The sequence below is a fragment of the Malaclemys terrapin genome, chromosome 7, assembly GCF_027887155.1.
Source record: "Malaclemys terrapin pileata isolate rMalTer1 chromosome 7, rMalTer1.hap1, whole genome shotgun sequence".
Lineage (NCBI taxonomy): Eukaryota > Metazoa > Chordata > Testudines > Emydidae > Malaclemys > Malaclemys terrapin.
Window position 1 is genome coordinate 22723328 of NC_071511.1, and position 20900 is coordinate 22744227.

The 20900-nt window shown below is 43.6% G+C and overlaps 1 protein-coding gene across 2 annotated transcripts in view; it reads right to left on the minus strand.

Moving 5' to 3' along the window:
- MGLL (monoglyceride lipase) overlaps positions 1–20900 on the minus strand; it is an 88421-nt gene that overhangs the window by 65268 nt on the left and 2253 nt on the right. The gene's annotated exons all lie outside the window — the stretch shown is intronic.

Consider the following 20900-nt stretch of genomic DNA (forward strand, 5'->3'; position numbering starts at 1 on the left):
ATGCCCTACTATAGATGAGGTTGGTTGCATTGCCTATTATTAAGGTTGCTTAACACTTCCCATTATAAGACCCTGTTTTCAGCTGAAATTTTCCATGCTGGCTGTCAACTGCAGGCTGAATTATTGTTTTGAAACTTATTTCCAAGAACAAGGCTAATGAAAAATACATTGATTTGCCCATGTTAAAAAATTCTGAACACCTATCCTTTGGAGAAAGCTTTTGAAATTGGACCAGGGGGTGGCCTTTGTGTCCGGGATTTGCCTTTTACTTGTCAAGAATGGGACTGGTATGAGAAGCTTGAAGAGTGGAGCCTAGGACTGGTTAGGTTAGGAGAATGGGACTGGGATGAGAAGCCAAGGGTGGGGAAGAGAAGATAGGGACAGGTTGGAGGGTAGAGGGCAGAAGGAGTAATATCTGGGGGAGGAATGAGCAGAAGAGTCAGTTCATCCTAGCGAACACTCCCCTCCAGAGCCAGGAATGGAACCCAAGATTCCTGAGTCTCATCATTCTTCTGCTATCAGCAAATATCGGTGAAGTCCACTGGCAAAGTGTCCCATTCCCCCTCTAAGGCAATCCACACAGAGAATAACAATCTACCACTATCAGTAGCTCAAGTGGCAGAGGTTTGTGTGGTGGATCTAAAGGTTCCAACCCGGCTAATGAACCTGGTGGATGTCAATATGATGCCACATGATGGAATTTCTTCAGTTTGCTTTTTTACAAACCTACGAAATTACACAAAAAAGCTATGCTAAAAGAACATTATTAAGGCTGCAAAATCAAACACCCAAGAGTTAGGAAATGCTAGAACTAAGGTTGTCTGGGTAGCCTTAATTTAGTGTCCTGGTGCATAAGCCATTGTGATACAGTCGTTAATTCCATGATCGCATAGTGTTTTTACCAAAGGACCCCTGCCTCATTCAGTGAACGGGATGGACCTGTTCTGAGATAAATTAGGATTGTGTAGTGAAGGAAGCTGTTGTCTGTAGGACTCCTGCTTCATTTCTTGAAGAGGTTGGAAGGTATGTCTTATTTGCAAGACTGGGACAGGTGGGTCTAGGCCTGTTCAAGACTAAAGACCTACCCCCTCAACTAATGGGGAGGAAGAGTTAGGCCCAGGCCGCAGTTGAGTATGTGGGGCAACAGATGGAAAAACAGGAATAGGAGTGAGGTCAAATCTTGAATATCAAGGATCCAGAAGGGGACACCAAGAAGAAAACCCCTGACAGCATCCACTACTTCTCAAAGTTGTCTAAGGAGTCAGTGGGAACTTCCCAGAAGAACTCGACCTGGAGGTCTGATCATATGAGGCACCGGTTGGAAGGTGTGTAGTGAATGCGGCAGGGGAATGCAGGAAGACAAAGGATGGTCCCATGGCTAAGGCAGATGAATGCTGTCCTGGAGAACTAGAGTGTATCCCTGCCTCTGCTACAGATTTTCTATGTGATGCTGGCCAAGTCACTTAAACCCAGCTTTCCAGGTGATCACTAATTGTGTGTTCCTCATTTTATGAGTGCCTTACTTTATACCTTGCGGTCTGATTTGCAAGAGTGCTGAGCACTCACAGCTGCAGCTGAATTCAATGAGAACTGTGCTTTGAACATATAAAGTACTACATCCTAAGTACTCTGAAAAAAATCAGATCTTAGGCATCTAAGATTGGGCACACACTATCAGTGGATACTTTTGTCCAAACTCTCTCTGTGCCTGAGCCCTCCCTCTCTCCCCAACCCCCTTATGTAAAATGTGGATAACACCACCCCCTCACTTTGCAGGGATGTTGTGCAAATAAATTAATTAATGTTTGTGAAGCACTCAGGTACTATAGTGATGAGTGCCATTGAAAAGCCCACGAGGAAATTAATAATTCTGTGTTCGGAGCAGGGTTTCAATAGGGCGCAGTAAATAAGACCTGGGGCCATACAGTGAACAATGAGGATAAAACAAAATATTAAATAGCTGCTTGTTAAGTGAGCGCCATCCATTTTGTGTACAGAAGCCTGTGCAAAAATGGCATGTGATCATGTCTTTAAAGACTGTATCATAATGCATATGCATAGGGGGCTGAATTAAGATTGCACAAGCATTTCCATTTCTGGAATTTCCTAACTTTTGAGTGCTTGGCTGTGCAAGCTTACACGTTTGTTTAAGACAGCGTTTGTGTATATATATTTATCATATGTGGTGCGGTGTCTGAATAGCCTCATGCAGCTGCAGACAGGGCAGAAATAATGTTGACCCTGACATGGTGTCGTCTTGACATATATGATCCTGTAGCTCTAGACACAGGAATTTTAGGAATATGGATTGTAAACAAAACTGGTGAAATACTGCAGTGTTATCCCCTGAAATCTTTATTCTAATCTGTGGGCCAAATTCTGCTCTCATATCTGTACACTTCTGGAGTCATTCACTGGCTCCAATGAAATCACACCAGATTTACATCGGAGTAAGTAACTTTTGATTTTATGTTAACAGGCAATAGCTTACTTATTCATAGGCATCTCCATATGCATTTTGCACAGGCCTGGGTCAGGCAAATGTAGTTCAAGTCTGTACTGCACCTATAGGAAGGGCAGCATGCAAGCCACAGCCCAGGGGGAAGAAGGGACAAAGGTAGCTTTAAACCTTTTTGTCCTTCTGATTCTGGGGCTCGAAATGGCCTTTGGCATAATTTAGGCAGTCTGAAGGGGCTGCTCTCTGCTGCTGCCCCTGGCTTGTGGTGCAAGCCTCCCACTCTCCTGTCCCCTACACTGGAGTTTATGGAGTGCCAACATAGGGCCACCTATGGAATCCCCACACAGCTCTTATGTGGGGTGGGGCAGGGGGAGACGCCTCTGGCTGCTATGCTTCGCCAAAGAAATGTTTTGGGGCCAGAATCCCTCTCACGATGCCCCAGAGCCATTTTTATGAATATGTGAAAAACCTACAAACTCCACCATCGAAGGGCTGCAGCTACACTCTCCCTGCCCGAAGCGTCACTTGATTTATTGGACTTTGAGGGCACATGGAACCCTGTAAGATCAGTCCCCTGGCATGATAGAAATTTCAGGCCCAATTCTACACGTGTAACGTTCTACATACATGAGCAGTTTCTCTGACTTTCATAGGACTACACACGAGTAAGGGTTTGCAGATCTAATATCATACTGGATCCCAGGATTGCAACAATTCCTTCATTTACATAGTGTTGGGATGAGATTTTTACAGCAGACACGACCGCCAGAGTAGAATAACGTCGATAGGTTATTCAGCGATACCAGAAAGTGGTGTTGTTATAAATCAATAGAGCTGAGACAGAATTGCACAGTACAGATAGATTTCCATACAAAAGGCTCCACCGGAATCCATCTAGAGCCAGCATGAAACAATGCAGAGAAACAGCTTGGAATGTATGATTTATTGGGCCTTTTGAAAATGCAAAACATCACTGTGCTCACAACTGATCAGCTAAAAAATGCAAAGAGCTGAAACAAACGGTGGAAGGATTCTCTGGACACTGCAACTGAATGAGTAGAGTGATTCCATGCAGATCTCTGCAATGTAACATTTTAATAACAGATGTTTTGTTTAAAGGATACTATCTTTTAGGAGACATTGGGCTTAAGTCTGAGGTGAATTATGTGGCGTTGTAAAGTAAAATTCCTAGGCCTAATCTTCCCTTCCCATCCCATTCCAGGGTAAACCCAGAAGAAGGGGTCACAAGGATCCTGTCACAAAGTCTTCCCCAACTCTCCCTTCCACCATTTCCCCACCAAGGTGGTGGGATCTGCCGCAGCAGAACAGACTCCAAGGTCCATTGCCCCAAACCTGGCAGACTGATGGGCTCTTTGGAAACGCAGACAGCATAGACAGAATTTTAAAAGACTTTGTGCTTGAGACGCCTCTCACACCAGTTTTATGCTGTTGTAATTCCACTGATTGCAATGGGGTTAGTCCTTAGTTTTTCATTGGAATAACTAAAAGAAGAATCAGGGATCCTAAATCTAAATACACAAATGCAGGCTCAGGTCATACACAATTGAGAAGTGCATTAATATAAACTTTTTGTACCAGTACTACTAACCCATCCCTCCCCATCAGGATCTGGTTATTTATGAACCAGACTGGATTCAGTTTTGTACTGGGTTTTACTCTTTGCTCTGCTACAGACTTGTTGTGTGACCCTGGGCAGGTCAATTTACCTCTTTGTGCGGCACAAATTGTGCCTCAGCCTCCCGCTCCCAGTGTGTAAAATGGGGATCGCGTACTTGCCTATCTCCTAGGAGTGCTATAAGGATTAATGCATTGACATCTGTAAAGCACTCTGAGAGCCTCAGATGGAAGAGGCTATAGATATCTTGTGATGGGCTGGACTAGGCCTAAAGGTCCCCTGAGGGAGGCCTCAGGGTTCTGCCACACCCATCCCAAAAAGGAACAGTGGGAGAGGTCCTCCGAGCAGCCTAGAGTGATTGGGAGGGAAGCAACCAATCAGACGGGCTACTAGAACGGCCAATTGGGGGCCAGGAGAGCTATATATAAGGAGCTGCAGAAGAGCACAACAGTTAGTTGCTGCTTGGAGCTGGAAAAGAAAGAACCATGTGCCTGGCTGGAAGAGCAACAGGACCAAAGACAGTCTGCTGGCAGGGACTGAGAGAGATGCTGGCTGGCTGGCTGGCTGCTAGAACTGAGCTAAGACAGTTGCTAGCAGGGACTGGGGGAGCAACGAAGGAGCTCCTCACTGGCTGCTGGGACTAAGTAGGGACTGAGCCCAGGAAGGGCCACAGGATGATAGTGTCTCCAGAGAGGAAGCCCTGGGGATATGGCCCCATGCCAGGTCTGGGACTACTTAAAAACTGAGCCCAGGGAGGTCTAGAGAGACATCACCAGAGGGGTGCTGAGATAGGCCCTAGTGGACTGTATACCCCCGAAGGGGGCTGTTCTGGTTCTTATGCAGAGTGTGTGACTCAGCCAAAGGGCCCAGTTGCTGAAAAAACCACCTGAGAACCACCAAAAGCACTAGAACTGAAAGAAAGCAGACACATCCCACCAGAGGGGGTGCTTGTGAGAGGTGGCTGCTGACCTTGTTACATATGTACCAAGTGTAAAAGATAGGCTCAACCTGCAAAATCCAGCTCTGGATCTGAACTTCCCCAGAGACCTGTCACTAGTACTAAGATGTAGGGGGAAATTTTCAAAAATGCCTGAGGGGTTGAGGCACATAAGTCCCATTGACAGGCAATATGACAAGCAACTTTCTATCACATTTATGCCACATTCATTTTCACTTAAAATGAAGTTGTTATGGATGAAAGGTAGCTGCATGGCCACAATGCCATGGAAAAGGACTAATGTGAGAGCTAGCTAACAGCTGTCACATGCAATGGGTAAAAGCTATAGTTGCCAGAAGGTTACTGACCCAACCCCTCCGCCTCCTTCTTCTAAGAGGTTTGTAGCCAGCCTTGAAGGGTTTGTGAAAGGACAGAACTTGCAGTTCAGCGGGTCAGCTTTATTAGTGGTTCATTCTTAAAATCAAAATGCAATGGGTGCCAGCTGAGTAGATGCCCAGGAAGTAGTAAGAATAATGCAATGAAAAAGGCTGAGTTTTCAGGGCATGAGAAAGCTACATTTAAAGGGCCAGAAGCTGTATGCCAATAAATCACTAATATTTAAGGCTAGTTTGTTTTTTTGCCAATCAAATTCAATATTGAAACCTGTTGATTTAATAACCAGACAAAAAGCTTTGCTGGTTAAAAGTGTTGTTCTGTTCTGAGAAGTGACTGTAAAAATGACCTTTTTTTACTCAGCCAATCTGCTGGCAGGGCGTATTCAGAGCCATTTCTACTGACTCGTCTTACTAAATAAGTTTTTACTCCTTTTTGCTCCTTTTAGCCAAATATTTTTTTTGCTTGGGGCAGCAAAAAACCTAGAGCCGGCCCTGACAGTTAGGGTGACCAGATGTCCCGATTTTATAAGGACAGTCCCGATTTTTGGGTCTTTTTCTTATATAGGCTCCTATTACCTCCCACCCCCTGTCCCGATTTTTCACACTTGCTATCTGGTCATCCTACATACAGTCTTAATTTAAAGATTTCAAACACTGGAGAATCCACCACATCCCTCAGTAAGGCATTCCAATGGTAGCACTTGGTAATTTGTAAATGCCCGGTTAATTATTCTGAAGTGCTATCGCTCGGTCCATTACAGTTAAGGTTGAGCAGTGGTTTCTGTTTAAAGGTTAACTTTTCTAAGTGCTCTAAAATGCAATTGTACTGGCTTGAAATTTTCTGTGCCTCACGGGGAACCTGTGTAGGGCTATTGGTCCAAACTTTGGACATCCAAGCAAGGAGATCCTGAGCTATAGCCCACTGAAAAAACACCATTTTACAAAATCAACAGGTTCTTACTTTTTTTTTGCACACAGCTGGGGTTCAAAGCGTATGAACTCAGTTGCTTGTCATTTATCTCAGCTAGTGAATGGCAGCCACTGACCCTTTGGTGAAGCAATAATGACGAGCTATTACAGGAGAGTATAGCTGTCTGGAATGGTTTGTCCTAACACGCCAAAGTGCTTGAAATGCACATGTGCAGCGAGAGTAGGCAAGAGCGCTAGGCAGCCTGTTGTCACAGTAGTTGAGTGTGTCCAGGGGACGTGCTCAGGGCTGGATTTACACCTTACACGTCCCTAGGCACAGCATCTTCAGTGCCCCCCCTGCCTACAACTGACCTTCGTGTTGCATACAGTTTTAGAGAGCTAAGGCGCCCCAGAACCCCGGTGCCCCTAGGCACGTGCCTACTGTGCCTGATTGGAAATCCGGCCCTGGACGTGCTGTGGTCATTTATTCAGTTCTTACTCAGGCAAGCTGTCCTATTGAGTTCTGAGCAAGTAAGAATTTCACGTTTTTGTCCCCTGTGAACTTCAAAAGTGTCTGTATCTATTTTTTTTTATAAAGCAGGATTGCACAATTCCCACCCAGTGGCAACAGTTTGAAGTAGAACATATAAATGTAATGCACTATAATACTTGGACCAAACAGTACAGTTTGTAACTAGGCAACTTCTATCACAATGTGCAAAAAGAACTCTTGATTATTTCCTGCATAGGCTCAGTTATCCATCCTCCCATTTATCCTTCCAATCCAACTTAGTCTGCAGTCCTCTCTGGCTACACAAATCTTCATCTGTTATCTTCAAGCAAGGTGGATAATTTACTTTTTATAAACTATAGATTTCCAGGGTAATACAAATCCCCATGTATCCAATTTCTCCTGGACTGATTTCAAAGAAGCAATAGGGAAAGGTCGTGGAATCCCATATGCTTTGGAGACCGAACTTGAAGGACTGATTTATTTCTTAAGCGTAAGGCAGTTATGTATTTTTAAAATATCTAGAGGTTAAGCACAGTAATTTCAAATGAGTAATTCTCTCTCAGCATATTCCAGAACTGCATGTCAGCCCTGGTCATCTATGAAAAGAATCTTTTCAGTGAAAGGGTATTTTACACGCTGTGTCAAAAACAATATTAGGAACCGATCTATTGGGAAATTAGTAATGTCATCAGCAAAGCATGTGCCAAAGGTCTGGGTATGTTCCAATTAACTGAATACTCCATGTCTGTCACAAACCAGAGGTAGGAGGAGACTGTTGAGTGTAAATAGTTAAATGTGACATTTTATAATCCTGTTAAGCCAGTGATTACTGAAACATGTGCTTTATGGGTTGAGTTGGGGTCGGCAATGTTCGGCAAGTGGCTCGCCAGGATAAGCACCCTGGCGGGCCGGGCCAGTTTATTTACCTGCTGACGCGGCAGGTTCGGCCGATCGTGGCCCCCACTGGCTGTGGTTCGCTGTCCCGGGCCAATGGGGGCGGCGAGAAGCGGCGCGGGGGAGCAATGTGCTGGCCACAGCTTCTCGCCGCCCCCATTGGCCCGGGACGGCGAACCGCGGCCAGTGGGGGCCGCGATCGGCCGAACCTGCCGCGTCAGCAGGTAAATAAAACTGGCCCGGCCCGCCAGGGTGCTTACTCTGGCGAGCCGCGAGCCGAACGTTGCCGACCCCTGTGTTGAGTCATTTTCCATGCTTTGGGTATACAAAAGCTTGTGTTACTGGCACATTAGACATTACAGTCCATCTACAGCTGATTTACAGTTAACAAAACTTTACATACTTTTGCCTACTGCAACGTCAGTCTAGCTCGGCATTATTCCTTGGTCACAGCTATCTACCTAGCTAAGACTAGCTACTGTAGACTTGTTCCCTTAAACATTTCCACCATTGCTAACACCACGTCAGCTTTACCTGTGGTCACAATGGTGGCAACACTAAGTAAAGAAGGAGCCAGTTGCCATTGGCATTTTAAGCACTGATCTGGTAGATCGGCTTTCTACAGGGTTAGCTACAGTGCTTAGAACACCAGCAGCTGAATGGTGCACTGTCCACATTAAAGCTCCACTGGTAGAACTAAAGCTAGTGATAGCAATGATGGGGAAAAAGCCCAGTGCAGACAATCCCTGAGTTGCAATTACTTAGGGCACATGCAAGCAAAGCTAAAGGCACGTTGGATGCATTTACTGCAGTATGGCTTTAAATAGAAAGGGAAATCAATACTCATTTACAGTATCTGGCAATCACTGAACCAAAACATACATGCACAGCTACAGCAAAGCAGAAATAACAACACTTATTGAAATGGCAAGCTGTTATTCTGCTGAGGGAATGCTGTGTCTTATGTGCATTCTTTCATTAGAAACTGAGATATACTGCCCATCTTTGCACATTTTAAAAACTATAACAATGTCAGAAGCAATCAATCAAAATACTATGATTGTTAACTCAACGGCTGCTGGACTCTGCTCCAGCTTCTGTGCTGTGGTGAAAGGAAGGAGCATTCCTTTAGGACTGCCAGCATACCAACATGTCATCGTTAGTATATGGGATAGCACTGGGGAGTCTGCCTCACGCCAGGTTTGGAAGGGCCAGAGGATTGCCATCTGTCTCCAATGTTGTAGAATTGTCCAATGCATGTCTGGCAAGCAGGACACTTTTCTCAGTCTGAAAATGATTTGGGGCTGGCAAAATGTTATGCAGTCTTAATGTTGCATTACAATGTGATGCTATTTTGTATGACAACACTACTCTGTGTGACATGACTCTCCTTCCTGATGCAAACTCCAAAAGGTGGGCAGCAGTAAAAGCAGAAACTGCAGTTTTTAAACAAATAAACATTCCCTAACCACTGCTGCAAGAACCTGAAAATAAAACTGGAGATAAACAAAAGTGAAACTCTTCATTGATTTCCATTGCCCTATCTGGGAGCATGCAACCAGTAAACAACTAGCATAAATAATAACAGCTAGCTCCCATATGGTGCTTTTCATCCACAGAGCTCACAGTGCTTTACAAAAGAGGAAAGTATGTTATTCCCATTTTACAGCTGGATAAACTGAAGCACAAGAAGTGAAATGCCTTGCCCATGGTCACACAGTAGAGCAGTGGCACAGATGGAAATAAAATCTAGAGGTGAAATCCTGGCCCCACTAAAGTCAATGGGAGTGTTGCTATTGGCTTCAATGGCACCAGGATTTCACTCTAGGTCACCTGAGTTCCTGTCCAATGCCTTGTCCACTGGGCCACAGCGAATGGCAAAATGTATTTTTATAAGTCTTTCTGTTTTGATAACCGATGGTGGTGTTAGTAATGTAGAAAGGGAAATGTACTTGTTTACAATAGAAGGTATTTTTAAGTTTATGGTGTCCCTTGCTAAAATCCCTTATAGTCAGCCTGAATGATGGTTTAAATGTTGACCTACTGAATATCCCTTTAATAAAATGAGATTATAAATTAAGTTCATAATACAGTTTTTTAATATTCCAAATATTGTAAAATAGCTTTCGTGTCAGATTAACAAAAAAGACAGCTTCACCACTAAGTCAGATAGATGTTATCTCTAGAGGAGCTTAATTACTTACTGCTTCCTCATCACTTCTCACTCCTTCAGCCCAGCAAATTAAGCCACCACAGATCTGTGGAGTTTGACAGGTGAGTTTGAAACCTCACTGAATTGGCATTGAATAACAAAGGTAAAAACGTTTAAAAAAGGCCCATCTGTATAGCTGCAGAGAGCTGACAGACACCGCAAATTAAATCTTCTTTCTATTCTCAGATAGGACAGTCTTTTCCACCCACCTAGTCTCAAGCCTGAACAGGAAAGAAGGAGATAATACACAATAGCCTCTTGTTCAGCTCAGGTCAGTGAGTTTCCTGAAAAGAGAATACTAATCTTTCTTCCTTGTAAACGGTGTTGTTTGTTTACTGCACCTTCTCTTTATCTAGCTGGCTGGTACAATCTATACACAATAATAGAGTACACAATTACTGTATTGATTTACTCCTTATGAGTGTCTGAAGTCCTTAAAATTCTGTTGACCTTCTTGCTCTTCTTCCTTTATCTGATCACTATCGGGCAACTTATTCCTAGGCTTGGTCTACACTACCAACTTATGTCGGTATAACTACGTTGCTCAGGGCTAGGAATTTCCACACCCCTGAGCGATGCAGTTATACCGACGTAACTTCTGTTGTAGACAGCTCGATGGGAGGGCTTCTCCTGTCAAAATAGCTACCACCTCCTGGGGAGGTGGATTAACTACGCTGACAGGAGAAGCTCTCCCATTGACATAGATAGCATCTTCACTAAGTGCTACAGCAGCACTGCTGCAAATGTAGACAGGCCCCTAGTTGAAACGTAGAGTACACACCTTGAATCACAGGACGTCAAGAACAAGACACCTTCAGGGAATGCTGAGTAATATTTTTCCCTTCTTCTCCAGAACCTTCCATCAAGGACATCAGCTCACGTTACAAATAATTAATTTAACCTTACAATATCACTAAGGCTTATTACACCTATTTTATAGATGAGGAAACTAAGGTGTGGTGAGATTAAGGGCCCACTCCTGCAAACCATTGATCATGTAAGGTCCTTGCAAAAAATGAACCCCGGAATACTACAATATCAAACACTGTATTAAGACACAGCTGATCACTGTTTTGACCATGTTATTTGTATGTTGACTGACTGTTTTGTCTTTTCAGCTTCTGAGGCTTTGTGCCTTCATCATCTTTTTTTATGGTAGTGTCCAGAGACCCCAATCACTATGCTAGGTGTTGTACAAACATGTATGAAGACAAGTCCCTGCTTGAAGAACGAAGAGCCTGGCTCCCCAGACTTACATTAAGTAAGGAGTCTCTTTGGTTTCAGTGGGAGGATTCGTGTCGTATGGGACTACTCAGTGTAGAAAGGTCCTTGTAAAATAAATCTTGTTTTTGTGAGCACTACCAGCAACTTCTTACAATAATAACAACAGTTCCATTGATTTCACGGGGACGCCCCGCGCCAGTAAGGGAGTGCAGGATCAGGTGTGAAGTAACTGGGTGGTCGCAGAAAAAGGCCTGCACTAGAGCAGTTTTTGTACCATTATAACTATGTCCGTTGGGAGTGTGTGACTTTTTTACTGATGTAGTTGTATTAGTACAAGTCCTAATGTGGATGCAGTTATCCTAGTATAAAGGTGCCTTATTACCTTTCCTGTACAGTGGGTCCCAAACTTGGAAGAGTGTTGCCATTTTCATAATGTAATAAAAATACTGTAATTATAAATAATAATAAATAATAGTGTGTAATAAGTGTGTCATAAAAACAAATTTTATATTTCCAAGATCACTGCTTTTATCATTTATACTCAGGTAAAGGAGAAAATTCCTGGAAATATTCATTTTTAGGAGGGGGTTCATGAGACTTGACATTTTAGTGAAAGGGGTTCACAGGTTGTTAAAGTTTGGGAACCACTGATCTAGGGGGAGAGATCTTCCTGAGCAGGCAATGGGTGGAGCGACACCTGAAGCCACAGGGGGCCGCCCACAGCCCTACAGGGAATGCCACAAACTCCCAGGGTATGTGACAGAGTGAGCCTGATTCAGCTACCCGTCCAGAAGGGCTCCTAGAAAACCGCTATGCAGACAGTTCTGGAGTAAGAAGATACTGCTGACCTTTTCCCCTCTGAATTAGCTCCAGGAAGAAGTTATTCTCTGGTGTGTTCAAACATTTATTTTCCTTTTGATTCCCACACTGGAAGGGACATAAGAAGGCCCGCAAAGGGCGGGGTCTCCCTTGCTAAAACTAAGAAAGCAGGACCACAATGTAAGCCACTCAGTGTAGCTAACTTGGCATGGCCAGGGTCTCCCAAATCTGGGAGAAAAATCTAAGGGGCCTCGTTTACAAACAGATTCCTCATTTTTACAATGGCAGAGTTTGTTGTTATTAGTCGGGTAACAACCAACTAGGCACCTTTATTTTGTCCTTTGCTTCTTAAAAAAGGTGGTGACCTGAGTGCTAAAGACGTCCAAACAGGTCACTTTTCTAAGGGGAAGGGTTTTATTTCTACAGGTGGGGTGGGAGAACAGAAACTTAACTAAGGCCTAGTCTTCACTTACCAGCTGGTCCGGTGGCACGCCATCGATGTTCTGGGATCGATTTATCGCGTCTGGTTAAGACGCGATAAATCGATCCCGGATCGATCCCGGAAGTGCTCACAGTCGGCGCCGGTACTCCAGCTCGCCGAGAGGAGTACGCGGCGTCGACGGGGGGAGACTTCCGGCCGCGTCTGGACCGCGGTAAGTTCGGACTAAGGTACTTCGAATTCAGCTACGTTATTAACGTAGCTGAATTTGCGTACCTTAGTCCGAAGTCTGGACTAAGTGGGGACCAGCCCTTAGCTAAAGTATGTGAGGGCCAAATTCATCCCTGGTGTAAGCTGGCCGATGTCAGTGCAGTTACACCTGGGTTGAACTCAGCTCACCTTACCAGACATCAATGGTTTTCATCCCCCGGGGTTCTGCAGACTATATCTAAGATTTCCAATGGGGTCCGCACCTCCATTTGAAATTGTTATGGGCCCACAAATGAAAAACAGTTGAAAACCACTGTCATACATGATATGCAGCACATAGAAGAAGTAACATATTTTTGCTTAAAGATTAACACTGTCAAATCAACACTCAGGGCTTTATGTACTATAGTGTTGTATTGTTGCCTGTATTTCTAAATGTTTCCCTCTTCTATATCTCAATCATTTATGCTTCTCCTTAATGCTAATACTTTCTTTGCACCATGGTGAATTACCTTAACTGGAAATGGAACATCCTTTTAAGATTTTTTTTTCTTTTTTCATTTCCAAGGGAAAAAAAACAAACCAGCTTCAAATATGAGGGACTCTTTGACAGCCAGAAGGGCTGCTTCTATTCTTGCTGTAGATGTTTCCAACCGCCTTCATTAGTAGGATGATTTTTTACCAGTTACCACAAGAATATTCCACATAAACAAATCTGTCTTTGTTTTGCACTGGGACCCAAGAAAAAAGGCAAACAAGCTGCTTCATGAATAGCAGCTATTATTATCCTGCCTGTGTCTTTGGGACACCTGCACCAGTAGGGTCAGTTTCTGAGCCCAGGTGTGCAACACTCTTGAATGCAAAATGAAAGCAATGCAGCACTGTGGATACCTGTATGAGAGCAGGAGCTGCTTTTAGGAGCGCTCCATGATGAATGCCATAGATATGGGATTCCAAGCTGGCCCTTAGGCAATTGAAATGAAAGCAGAATTATTTTAGCTATCCAGGTGCCTCCAGCCTGACACATTCTTGGACTCATGCTCCCCAGCCATGTGAAGATTGATAGGGGAGGAAGGACGAGAAGCGAAGAAGGACGATTGTGTAGTTGATTTGCAGGACATGGAGTCAGGAGACTTGAGTTCTGTTCTGGGTTCTGCCCCTGACTTAAGGTTAAACCTTTCTCCCCTCACTCATGCAAATAGTGCATTTCACATTACAGGGATTACTAGTGTGGGAGTAGGGTTTGACTCTGAGGGTGTGTCTACACTGCAAAAAAATATGTGTTCTTAACTTGGGCTGAACTAGTAGTGATGAAGACATGGTTACTGGGGTTCTCAACTTGAGTTCAAGTTTACGCTTATAGCAACTTGGGATTGATCTCAAGCTGCCAAGGCAAATTGCTGTGTCTTCACTGCTATTTTAGCATGGGTTAGCTAACCCAATTTAAGACTACATTTTTTTTGCAGTGTAGAACATATCCGTAAGCCTTCTCTACACACCAAAGTTGCAGTGCTTTAACTACAGGTCTGTCGCATCTTACGCGCATTTAACATGCGCGATTTCAGCTTTACGTGGTCGGCAAAAACAAAAAAAAAACCAAGAGAAAAATAACAATTTTAATACTGTACCTGTAGTGCGGGCGATTCCACCCGCCATTGAACTCAATGTAATTTTGACTATATGCGGTTTTCGCTTTACGCACTAACCGCGGAACAGAACCCCCGCGTAAGATGAGACAGACCTGTATACCATATGCAAATGGCACAATCCCCTCCCCCTCCCACTGTGGACACAGTTATACCAGTATACATCTGCTTATACCATTGTAGCTTTTTCCTGTACAGCAGTGGTTCCCAAACTTTAACAACGTGTGAACCCCTTTCACTAAAATGTCAAGTCTTGCGAACCCCCTCCTAAAAATTAATATTTCCAGGGATTTTCTCCCTTACCTGAGTATAAATGATAAAAGCAGTGATCTTGGAAATATAAAATTTGTTTTATGACAGGCTTATTACACACTAGTTATTATTTATAATTACAGTATTTTTATTACATTATGAAAATGGCAACACTCTTCCAAGATCTTACTTTTGTAGCTTGTATCACTTTGAATAAGCCTGTTATAAGACAAGGCTCCTATGTTTCATCAAGGAGTATCAGATGAAACAGGATGAAGGTATTTAAGAAGCCAACTCAAATCATTCCTCCTACACAAGCATTCAGGTCTTGAGCAGTCCAGGCAAACAACGCAGGTTACAACAAAGCTTAAACTTGGTCTTCATAATGATTTTTAAAACAACACTAGCTGCCTATTTCATTTTAAAAACAGCAAAAAATATCCACCTCCCTTTCCATTTCTTATAAGAAGTCTTGAAGTTTAAATCTCCTCAGTGTAATAGATATGCTTGTTTTGATCTGCTTACCTCTTGGAAGTCCAGGGGTTCTGGGCTGCTGGCCCCGTGCTGCCCGGGGTCCCTAGGGACAACTCTGTCTGCCATTTTTTCCTGAGGACTCCCTGTAACATTTCGCGACCCCCCCAAGGGTTCACAAATCCCAGTTTGGGAACCATTTCCCTAGATGACTGCAATCTCCTCCTTTTGAAAGGCCTGTTCTCTACTGTACATGATTGACAGGGCTGGAGAGACAGGGCTAGCCCCGCTCCCCCACGGCCTTTCTGGTGCCTGCCTCATTAGCATGGCGATGCACCCTGTCACATACCCTCCCCCCAAAAATGACACAGGCGTGTCACCTTCTGGGGTGGGTTTGCCTTCCTTGTGCATTATAGCATCCGTGCTATATTATATTACTGTAGCTTTGCCTGGCCAATGAGGCACCTGGAACTGGTATGGTTGTAGAGGTTCCAATGTATGATTCTCACGTCTGTGTCATTCATTGTGCATGATCTGTAAGCAGCAAAAAGGGGTTCCCTAATAGGTCATGAGATAAAGCGTTGATGGCCCACTTAAGGAACAGGGCTTCCTTTTCTGTTACAGAGAAGGTCCTTTCATGTGGTTTTGACTTAAATACAATATGGGGAGTTCCTCTCCCTCCGAGATCTAGGAGAGCATCCCCGTTCCCTGTCTGATGCGTCTGTCTGAAGTATAAACTCCTTCGAGCGGTCTGGATTGAAGAGTGCGGGATCATGACACGTCTCTTTCAACATTTTAAAGGTTGCATCCCAATTGTCTGACCACTACACTTTGTGTGGTTTCTTGTCACGGATGTATGTGGGGCTGCAATGGTGCCAAAATTAGGGACAAAACATCTGGAGTATCCAGCCAACCCTGAAAATTGTCTAACTTGCTTTTTGGGCGTGGGTATCGAGTAGTTGGTCAAAGCCTGCACCCTGTCCACAGATGTGTGTATATGTCCACCTCCCACCGTACAGCCCAGGTACATGGTTATTTTATTTCCAGATTTGCTCTTAACCGGGTTGGTGATCAGGCCTGCTTGGGCAATCTACTGCAGTGCCGGAGTAACATGGTGGAGGTCTGACCACATCGTCCAAATAAGCCGCAGCGTATCACCCATGTGGAAGGAGCATCTGATCCATTAACCTCTGAAAGGTCACCTCCACCCCATACAGCTCAAACGGCATCATTAGAAAACTGTACAGTGCAAAGGGGAGGGCGAACCCAGTGTGAATTTGGAACTAACCAATACATGATTGAAAAGGCTAGGGAGGCAGGGCTATTGCCGCACAAGGAGCTTTCCCTGCACCTTCCTCATCAGGGTGGGGGTTTATACACCCTGTCACATTCTTCCTTTTTTTTCTTTTTCTGCTTTGGTTAGTTGCTTATCTATTCATTTTGTAAGTGCCTGAAAGTTTCATTAAACCGTATTACTTGGCCTTGCTGTGAGCTGGGCTGTTTCTCTGGAAATGCTATAGAAATTCTGGTAATGAACTGCCAAAATCAGCAAGCAATATGTAATGATTTAAGGCTCCATTCAAAATAAAACCTGCTTGGATTTCTACACCACAGGGGCAAAGCCCAAGAGGGAGAGGGATTTATTTTAACATTGGGTTGGTCCTTTGGTGCTGTTGAGCTGGAAAGAATTAAAAGGGATTTTACAAAGGATAAAGGCTCTAGAAACATTAAATGCAAAAATCGTTTTGTTGGTTTTTTTAAATGTTATTTTTAATAGTAATTTAACTCTTTTCAGCTGTAGATTGGAAGGCACGTCTCAAAGGTGGATAAGCTTCATGCGTGCCATATAAGCAATTAGATAGCTAGATAGATTATTATTTCCATTCTACTGATGTGGAAGCTGAGGCTAGGTCTACACTAAAAAGTTAAGTGGACGCAGCAACATCACTCAGGGGTGTGAAAAATGCACACTCCTGAGTTAGATAGTTAAGCTGGCTTAACCCTGGGTGTAGGCAGCACTAAGTTGACAGAAGAATTCTTCCATCGACCTAGCTTCTGCCTCTCAGGGAGCTGGATTACCTACACTGATGGAGGAACCCCGCCCATCGCTGTAATGAGTGTCTATGTTGAAACATGACCGTGGTGCAGCTACAGCCGTTTAAATGTAGACTTTGCCTGACGCATTGAGAAGTACAAGATCCACATTTTCAAAAGTGTCCTCTAACTTAGGGTGTCTCAGGCTTGGGGTGTCTGACCTGACAAGCACAGGAGCTGATTTTTTTTTAGACGTGCTGAGCACCCTTACCACCATCTGAAGTCACTGGGAACTACATCCACTCAACACTTCTGAAAGCCCAAGTTGTCTCAAGTTTGTACACGCAAACGTGATGGTGTGCAAAACCTGTGGCTCAGTGGTGGGCAACCTGCGGCCCATCACGGTAATCTGGTTGCGGGCTGCGAGACATTAGGCTGACGTTGACCGTCCGCAGGCACAGCCCCCTGCAGTTCCCAGTGGCCGTGGTTGCCCATCACTGCTCTGGATGCTTTCAAAAGTGTCAGCTTATAGGAGTAGCTCAAGCCCACACATTTGTGAATGCTGGGAACAGAACATGGGTTTCTTAGCTCCTTGCCTTCATTTCTATTCAAACAGCCAGTCGGGGACTTAACAATGCTATGTTTTGTTTTTTTTACTGTAAGCACTATTTTTTAACTAAGGCCTTGTCTACACTAGTAATGTAAGTCGATCTGCGTTATGCTACTTAAGCTACGTACGTTACAGTGTCTATGTCGCGCTATGTCTATGGGAGACCCTCTCCCACTGACATAGCTTCTGCCTCTCGTTGAGATGGATTAATTAAGTCAACGGGAGAGAGCTCTCTCATTGACTTATGGTGTCTTCACCAGACCCACTAAATTGATTGCAGCAGTGCCGATTTATCCCATAGTGTAGACAAGGCCTAAGGCAGGATTCCCTTATTGCATGATGTCCTACATGTGGGCAGAAGTGAACCTGTCCTGGTATTAATGACTAGCTGATACTCCAAACACTGCTGACCTGTCCTGAACGTGCTCAGCCACAGTCCAGTTATAACTTTCAATGCGTTGGTTAGCACCTGATGCAAAAGAGTTAACCATTATCATGCTATACAAGATATGCCTATTGTATTGCTAGGATGATTGAGTCAATCTTGTTAACCACACTAGCATGTCCCTACCCTTTTCCCAACATTTCCTTGGGTGTTAACTTGGCTTCTGAATTACATTTTCAATGCAAAAGCTTCATTTACAATAAAACAGGTTCAACAAGTTGAACAACTTACAGGTGTTACCCAAATGCACCTGCCTTGCTGTTTGCAGAGAGAGCTGAGCAGAACAAAACACCCACTCCAAAGCTGCTCCATTGGGAATAACATCCCACCCTAAAGGAGTGAGAGGAAAAGATCACCACCTCCCTTCGCTAGCCCCATTATTATCTAATCTATCTATCCCATACCCATCACTGTGACATCAGAGTGCCTTTGCTTCATAGGAGGTAACTACCTAAATCTCTTCTCAACAAAACAACAGACCTGGCTGAGGCTCTCGCAGTGGGGATGGGGGTTCACTCTCTATATCCTTGGCCTTTGCGGTTCCCTACATTCATTTGTACATTCATATGCACAAGTATGGGCCAAGGGGATCTGTGGATGCTCAGTGCCATACAGGACCAGGCCTTATATATTTCTATCCACTAAGCAAGAGATCCTATAAACGCCCCATTTTCCTGACAACTCATTTGACACAAAGCTGCAGCCCTTCAGTCTACTGCAGCTGTTATCCACCTTAATGTGCCTGTTTCTAGGAGTAACAGATGGGCACTTTAGAAGGGGTAGTAACTGTCACCTGGCCCTGTTCTCAGGGGTATTTAGCCATCATTTAGAGCATGGCCCCTGGCCAATGTATTTTACTTTATTTTACCTTTGGCAAATTTCCTGTTTCTTTCCCCTGGGAAGGGACCAAGGGTAATAAATCTCTACCAATGGAACCCAAGTCAATGCTAACCTTTGGACATGTGCAGCTATCTAAAGCCCTTAGCTGGGATTTGATCAATGAAAGGTTCTGTTTGAGCAATACAGCAGCACATGTTAATATTAAGGTTCCCAAAGCAAGTCAGCAGTTGACTAACACTACATTTATTGTAGCTAAAATAATAATTGCAATAGTTGCCCTCATCAATATTTGAAACCGAATACATTCTTAACGAGCCTGTAAACCTTCTCTGAGGTCTCCTGATCTCATTTTCATTGAATGTTTAAAGTTGGATAAAAGTGACTGAGCTTCTGCATATAAAAGAGAAAAACTCTTGAATACTTTTGAAGAGAGAGATAAATGTATTTTCTGTTGTTCTTTCAATCTATACATTCCAAGAGAATTCATGACAGTTGGATCTAGGTAGTAAATTGTTATTCAGTTACTTACACTCTCTCTCTCTCTCTCATACACACAAAGCAAAGCTAAAACACACACACACACACACACCCCACACACACTTAAGAGCCACTTGTAAATGAGCAGCACTGATCCTGTTTACTTTGTTGTTACAAAACTAGGGTAACCTCATTCTCAATTAACTACTTGGTGCGCACAGCCCTGAAAAGATGAGCTAGTGCAAGGAATTAAACACCAAATTTTAACTTCCACTTCATCATCCTTTCATTTCTTGATCAAAGACTCATCTGCTCCCCACTAATTTTCTAAGAAATTAAACATGAAAAGAGAATGCAATTCCACAACTGAGTGAAGAACACTGTGGGCAGTTAATGATTAATTAGCATTATAATACATGACAGGCTGGTTTCACAGAAGCAGCTCGTTTTTCTTAAATTTGTTCTGTACAGGAAATCTTTAGGCTGGTGCCGGAACTATATACAAACCAATGCCAAAAAGTTTCCTCCTGTTGTTTGGAAGACACAGTGGGGTTAGAAATAACTGCTTGAGTTGCTGCCTGGACCAGGTGATTTTAAGCTAAGACAGTTGTGTTATAGCCTGATCCTAAAACTGTTGACATCAATGGGATTGACTTCAATGGGCTTTGGATCAGGCCCCAAAAGTTCACCTGTTTGGTGACAGGATAACAGTGGATGTTGCTTCAAGGACAGCAAACTGGGTTTTCCCACGTGTGCACTTCAGGAGTACTTGTGTCATCCACATAACTCCTGTCCAGCTTGGTAATGGTTATGGGAGCTGAAGCAGAAGGCTAGTTAACCTCAGCCACATTTCTACTACTCAGCAAGACCCACTGATTGATCCTGAAACAGAAATGTGACAAAGGAGTTGGACAGCTGGGGCAGAAAAGTTTAACTTCCTGCTATTCCTTGGGCAGCCATTTCCCACAAATGTCTATCCCTGCAATGCAATGTAAATCTGGTTTGATTGCAGAAAAGACAAACAACAGGGGAACAGACGTCTTTTCATATGTAGCTATCTGTATAGCTAGTGCTAGCATTCATACACATCAAGCCAGCATCTTGTAACAGTGACTGGCAGGTAGAAGTGAGATCATAAATAACTAGAGAAATACAGAGGCAATTTTCTACCACACTACCATATTCATACTTTTAAAAACACATAACCTAACTCAGAAGCCATTACAGTAAAGGATTATGAATAAATAAGAGATTACTTAATCTGATTATTTGTCCACGTTCCATCACTGAGTTAAGCTTTGAAACCACAGACAATTTAAAGTGGAAGATCCAGCCAAGTAATTTTCCAACTATAAATTTAGTAAGAAGTAAATTACATATAGTGTGTAAAAACCTGTCATTGCACTGGGATTTATAGCACCGCTGTTATAGCTGAATCAGACCTCTAGTGTTTGATTTATTAACACTAAAAATAATGA